Source organism: Myotis lucifugus, unplaced genomic scaffold (assembly GCF_000147115.1).
Source record: "Myotis lucifugus unplaced genomic scaffold, Myoluc2.0 scaffold_5019, whole genome shotgun sequence".
Classification (NCBI taxonomy): domain Eukaryota; kingdom Metazoa; phylum Chordata; class Mammalia; order Chiroptera; family Vespertilionidae; genus Myotis; species Myotis lucifugus.
This window is the reverse complement of record NW_005876067.1, coordinates 1-6,930: the sequence shown is the minus strand read 5'-3', so window position 1 is coordinate 6,930 and position 6,930 is coordinate 1. Positions and strand designations below refer to the sequence as shown.

The window sequence follows — 6,930 nt, the reverse complement described above, 5'->3', positions numbered from 1 at the left end:
TAATATACCTTCCAAAATATTTAAATGTTTGTCTTTTAATCCTCTCACCCCCCTACTTTTAGAAAAGCTAAATTGTGACTCAACTTATCTCTACAAATTTGAATATATCCCCAAAATCTTTGAAATCATACAATGAAACACATTTGACATTACTCAACTAATGATTCAGATGGAGGCCTTAAAGTCATGTTTCCCAAAGAAAAATTTTGCTGTTGGTCAATGGTGTTATATGTATTGTAAATAATATTTAAAATAGCGATTTTCAACTGGTATACCAAGGCACACTGGTGTGCCACAAAAATTTTTAAATTGAATTAATTAGGGTGACATGGTTAATAAAATTATTCAGGTTTCAGGTAAACAATTCCAAACACATCATCTGTATTATTGTTTTGTGTGTTTACCACCCCAATCCAGTCCTCCTCCTTCTGAAAGGGGCCGACAGGACAGGCGCAGACCCCGCGCTCCAGCCCCGCCCCTGCTCGCGTCCGGCTCGGCTGGCGCGCCCATGCAGGACCGCTGCGCAGGTGCAGTCTGCAAGGTTCTGGCGGCGGGAGGACCTCGCCTGGCGAGGCAGTGGGGCGCTGGGCTCGGCCGGCGGGTGCGTGCAGGTGCGCCCCGCCGCGGCCCTTTGGCGTGTCCGGCTGCGGGCCCGCACCCAGCCGGCGGCCTGGGGGCGCCTGAGCCTTGGGGACGTGAGGCCCACCCGCGGAGACCTGCCCCGTGTGCCCTCCACCGGTGCCGCAGCGCCCCGAGGCCGGCCCCAAGCTCTGAGGCGGTGGCGGCCACGTGCGGGGGGGCCCTGAGCCTGTCCCTCTCGGGAGCAGGTGCTCCATGCGCGGCCTCGTCCGCTGGGGCTGGGACTGAAGGAGCCCATGTGGCGGCGGCGGCAACAGCGAGGCCCCGGGTGCGGCCGGCTCCTGAGCGGCCCCCGGTAGAGCCCAGCGACGAGCACCGCCGAGCCGGGCCGTGCAGGGCCGGGCCCAGGAGTGCGCAGGTGATGCGGGTGACCAGGCCGGGGTCGGCGGGCCCCTGAACCCGACGCCCCGGGCCGGCGGGGAGCTGCACGGTGGCTGCGTGTCCGAGGAGCCGGGCCCGCCATGGCCGGGGTCAGCTACACGGCGCCCTGGTGGGTGAACCTCCTGCACCGGCTGCCGCACTTCAGCCTGCGTTGGGAGCCCACCAGTGACCAGTTCCGGCCCAAGGACCCTGACTGCCAGCGGGCGCTGCTGCTGCTCAGGGCCGCCACACTGGTCTGCCTCGCCCTGAACCTCCTCTTCCTGCTCCTCTACTCCTGGCTGCGCTGCCGGCGGCGCGGGAACGAGGAGCACCTGGACACCGACTGCTGCTGCACCACCTGGTGCGTGGTCATCGCCACGCTGGTGTGCAGCGCCGGCATCGCCGTGGGTTTCTGTGACGGCGGGGAGACCAGCGACGGCGTCCATTGGGCCACCTACTCGCTCCGCTCCGCCACGGCAACCGCACGGTGGCGGGGGTGCAGGACCGCATGTGGGACACCGCGGCTGCCCTGAGCCTCACAGCAGAGCCGCGATGCCGTGATGGAGCATGGGCCCGAGCAGCAGGCAGAGCCCGGACCAGGCCGGCATCCGGGACCGTGGGGCCGGGCTGCTCGTAGCGGAGGTGACGGAGCCCCCCAGCGGCTGAGGGGCCTCCTCCCAGCCCTTGCGGGCGGCCCAGGTGCAGCGATCCCCCGTGGGGATCCCCCACGACATCCAGACCCAGAGCACCCCAGGAAAGAGGAGGGAAGCCTCCAGAGCCAACACAGAACAACTCCCACGCCGGGGACGGCGAGGACTTCCTCCATGTTCAGTGGAAGGGTGAGATCTCGGACCTGTGGACGCGCGCCCCTGCCCTTCCCTGCGTTCTCGGTGGGGGGGGCGGGGACTGCGCCCTCCATCTTGCCCTGGGTCCTCCACTTTTGGGCAGGGCCATGTGCTCAGCGGGGGCTTCTTCCCGGAGGAGGCCTCTGCTAGCCACACCCAGGATTTCTCTGGACTGACCAGTGATGGTCGGGGGAGGTGCGCGCCATCACTATGACCGCATCCTGTGTGGTGAGACGCCGACTCACGCCTGGCCAGTCGGCGGGGCCCATGGTCCCCTCTCTCTGCCCCTTGCTGCTGCGTCAGTAAGGAGGGTAGGGGAGCTCGAGCTAGCTCAAATAAAGACTCTTATGCTTTTGCATCGGACATGGCTGGCTCCCTGGTGGTTTCTTGGGAATCTTGAAATCTGGGCATAACACTATCACCATTTACCCCTCCTTTACTTTCTTTTACCTCCCTCCAAACCTTTTCTCTCTGCAAGAATTTTTAAAACATGCAATACCTGACTATTCAATCAAGGGCACTGACCTCTTTTCCCTTAGATTGTCAAATAAAAAATGGCAACAGCCAATACTATATTCCTTTTATTTTTGTCAGATTGGCAAGAAATATATTTTTGGGGTGCTGCAGAATTTGAGTAATTAGTTTATGTGCGCCATGAGATGAAAAAGGTTGAAAATCGCTGATTTAAAACACCTGCTGAAATATATATTTGACTTAAGGCTTATTTGACTGAGATTTTTAAACTGGCAAATGTTACATTAGTTATATACCATTTTTGCTGCCTTGCAAATTATGACGACTTTATATTTTCAAAAACTTTTTTCTAAATGAATAATTCTGATGCTAAAACTTACTCTTTCAAAATATATTTATATGAGTTCCTTTATTTACATATTAAATAAAGGAACACATTTATGGATTTTTTTAATGTTAAAACTTCTGTATACTCACTAAAATATACCCCCTCTCAAGTCAATCTCTCTTTTTGAATTACCTTAATCAAAGGAGGTGGGGTGGGGCTGCTGCTTGGCTTTGCACCGAGGCTTGAAACAGTATTTTTTTCCTAGAAAATAAAATAACCATGTTACTAAGGCTACCCTGCTTAACTTCTCAAATTCTACTTGCCAAAGGCTGGGTTTCTTAATTCACATTTATTTTCTTTACTAGTCAGCTCCACGGTCTGTTGTAGGCACTGTGTTGTACCGCTCAGAGCCTTCTTTATATCTGGAACTCTCCTAACCCTGGCTGCCTGGAGCATTGGCAGTTGACAGTCCAGAGCTGAGTCCTTCCTTGAGATTTGTCCTTGCCTGAAGGGAGCTGCCTTGCCCAGTGTTATACCAACCCCTCCCTCCCCCAAGAATCCACATCCAATTATTGGTTTATACAGAGGTAAAAGAACCCAAGTGTGGGGAACCGATATAGGGTTGAGCCTCGGACTGACCTGCTGGCAAAGTCACAGACAAGTCCCAGCTTAGAGGGCTCAGTCCTCTTAGCATAATTAGGCTTGACCTTATAACACTCCCTGGATCTTATCTGGGAAGTTAGTGGGCTGAGGGAAGTGCAGGGAGTGTAACTATGGTCAAAACAGGTGAAACTCACAAGAACTGTGTAACTATGGTAACCACTGCCTTGTTGACCTCTGACTATAAAAGGTTGGTGGGGCCTAAGCACGGGTGGAAGTCCTTCCTCTTGAGTTGGACTTACCCGCCTGGCCCCCCAATATTCCCAAATTATCTCTTATCTTTTCTCTTTCATTTGTGTGCGGCTCCTCTTCCAGATCCTGAACCCTGAACCACGCGGGAAGTGGAGGGAAACATTTACAACACCCAAGCCCCGAGGTCTCAACTTGAAGACATCTCTAAAGGGGCACTTTCTGTGGGATTGCCTAAGATTTCTGTTACAACCACATCACACACAGCTCACATGTGTGTCTGCCCATGTCTCTTTTCTTTATTCCCTCACAGACACTGCTCCCAAAGTATTTTATAACAAATCTCCATATAAAAAATCTCATCTTTTAGACAGTTACCTGGGGATCCCACCTACAAGAATTGGAGCCAAAAGTGGGTTAGCATGAGGAGGACTGTAAACTGGAATTTTGGAGGTATGAGTCAACTGGCAAAGAGAATCAGTGGTTTAGTGTAGTATGGGTGTCCCAGAGCATCACATAGCAGTGCCAGTATTCAAGCCTTAGACCAACTGGGAACTGGGTTGGGATACTGAATGGAGAGAATGCACTGGAGAATAGGCACTTGGGAAGTTTAGCGGAAGTAGAGATCATAGGAACAACAGAATAAGATGGCTCTTACCGAGTCCTCCTGGGGCATTGAAAAAGAGAAAGGAAAATTAGGATGAATAATCACCATTTAAAGACTAAGAGTTGGGAGACTTCATTAAAAGGTTATAAAGAAAAGAAAAGAAAAAGGTTATAAAGAGACTCTCATCTCCTGCAGTTGGAGAGCTGTAAAACCTGAGAAGCAGGAGCAGGATTTAATTATAACAGCAGGGGTGCTCAAATCCCTCTAGAACACAAAAGAAGTATAAAAAAGGAAGTCACCTCTTCCCTGTTTGAAGAGGACACAGAGATCACTATCTTCCAAGAGAACATTCAACTGTTCTCATCCAGAATTTAGCTCATCTGTTGGGAGGTACAAAGATTACATGACCTGACTTTCAGCTCACTTCATTAAAGGTAGGTACAATGGTGCCAAGAGTGGAGTATCAAGAGGACTGGTGGAACCTCACCTTGGTGCCACTCAGTTTGTGACCCCAGATGTTACATAAAGCCTTCAAGTCTCCTAGTATGTAAATCACTACAGAATGTTGCAGTGATTACTTAATGAAAATGCACCTCTGACTTCAGTACAGTTGCTATTGTATAATAAGAATTCAACACATGGTTACCACTGATACTAGCATTAGGTATGACAGAGCTTATGTCTATGTAATTTTTTTATTGTCAAAAGCCCATTTTACCAATTCACTTCTAATTTACATGAATCTAAATTAAATTAATGAGTAATTGAGAAGAATTGAAGAATGAAAATGTATGCATTTTAATTATTAAATATCTTCAATATATTAAGCATTTAAAATATATAATATTATATAATAAACTAGAGGCCCAGTGCACGAATTTGTGCACCAGTGGGGTCCCTTGGCCTGGCCTTTGGAGATTGGGCCAAAACCAGCAGTCTGACATCCCCCAAAGGGTTCCAGAGTGTGAGAGGGCACTCTGCAAAGTTGCTGGTGGTCAGTGTGCATCATAGCTACCAGTCAGTCAGCCGGACGGCTGGTTGCTTAGGCTTTTATATATATAGATATGGACCAAACTTTATATATATGTATAAACATATATACTGAATATATGTAGTTATTTTTATAGGAGGCTAAAGTAATTAAGTATAAAAACTCAATTTTCTTTGACAACATACCCATATGGGAAATTCAGCCTTTCATAAAATAAGTCTATAAAAATAGCATCTTGTTCATTCACTTAACAGGTAGTATTTACTGACTCCCTTCTATGTCCTAGGCCAGTGATGGCGAACCTATGACACGCGAACTCATTTTTTTGGTTGATTTTTCTTTGTTAAATGGCATTTAAATATATAAAATAAATATCAAAAATATAAGTCTTTGTTTTACTATGGTTGCAAATATCAAAAAATTTCTATATGTGACACGGCACCAGAGTTAAGTTAGGGTTTTTCAAAATGCTGACACACCGAGCTCAAAAGGTTCACCATCACTGTCCTAGGCACTAGGTACTAGGTATACAAAGATCAAGAAATAAGATTAGATCACCACTCTGAGATACAATATCCTGAGGTTCATAGTCTCTTAGAAAGACATGGAGAAGGGGTAAATCACTCTCACACACTCATATGCGCACGCACACAAATGTGTGTAAAATCACCACAGTTTATGGCAGGGGTCCTCAAACTTTTTAAACAGGGGGCCAGTTCACTGTCCCTCAGACCTTTGGAGGGCTGGACTATAGTTTAAAAAAAAAACAACTATGAACAAATTCCTATGCATACTGCACATATCTTATTTTGAAGTAAAAAAACAAAATGGGAACAAATACAATATTTGTATTTGCATGTGGCCCGCAGGCCATAGTTTGAGGTCCCCTGGTCTATGGTGTTGAGAGAAATAACAATTGGCATTGAGAGTGTTACAACACTTATATAACAAAAGAAATAATTTAGCTTAGTGGCTCATGTTTATTTGTGTTTTTATTACTCTTTATAGTAAAGACAGTTTATTTCTCTCTGTCTGTAAGAATCATGAGGAAAGAGATTGTGTATTGTTTACCAGTCTTCCATTCAGAGCACTCTATTTTTAGCCTTGATTGTACTTGAAGGAGTGTATAAACTAATCTTGCAAATCAAACTGAGAGCTAATCACAGTAATTCATGAAACATTTATTGACTGAGGACAATACTAAATCCTGTTTTTAGGTCTTGAACAAATTGTAGATTGAAGTATAAGAACAGAACCCAAATGATAAAAAGAGATTATTTTGCAATATTACCTAATTTTTTCATAAATACATGCATTAATTATTTTCCATTTTTAAATTGAACCTTACTATCATTTCAAAGTGAAAATGATGAGATACCCTTTGTTTTATAAAATTAGAATATGAGACATAATAAAGTATATAGAAAACTTCCTCTTCTCAAGATCAAATCAAGATTTATATAATTTAAAATGTAGAGAACAAACATTCATTGAGGAAAGTATTTTAACAGTAGCATGAAAAAGCATTTTTTCATTTAATTATATCATCAAATTATGTACAGGGTGGGGCAAAAGTAGGTTTATAGTTGTTCAGATGGAAAATAATACAATAATGAATAAATAATAATATAAGAATAAATGGTGTTTTGTGCCCTCACAACTGTAAACCTACTTTTGTCCCACTCTATATATGAGCTTTTTAAGAATCCATAAGGATTCATATGTACATAAGCAAAATATTTATTTATTTATTTAGCTATACAATAAAAGGCTAATATGCAAATCTACTGAACTGCAGAACAACCAGTCCCTATGATGCACACTGACTACCAGAGGG

General features: G+C 45.8%; 1 pseudogene; it reads left to right on the top strand.

The window, feature by feature from the left end:
* The first annotated feature begins 757 nt into the window (after positions 1-757).
* On the top strand, positions 758-2,106 carry LOC106695933 (annotated as a pseudogene).
* The last annotated feature ends 4,824 nt before the right edge of the window (positions 2,107-6,930 follow it).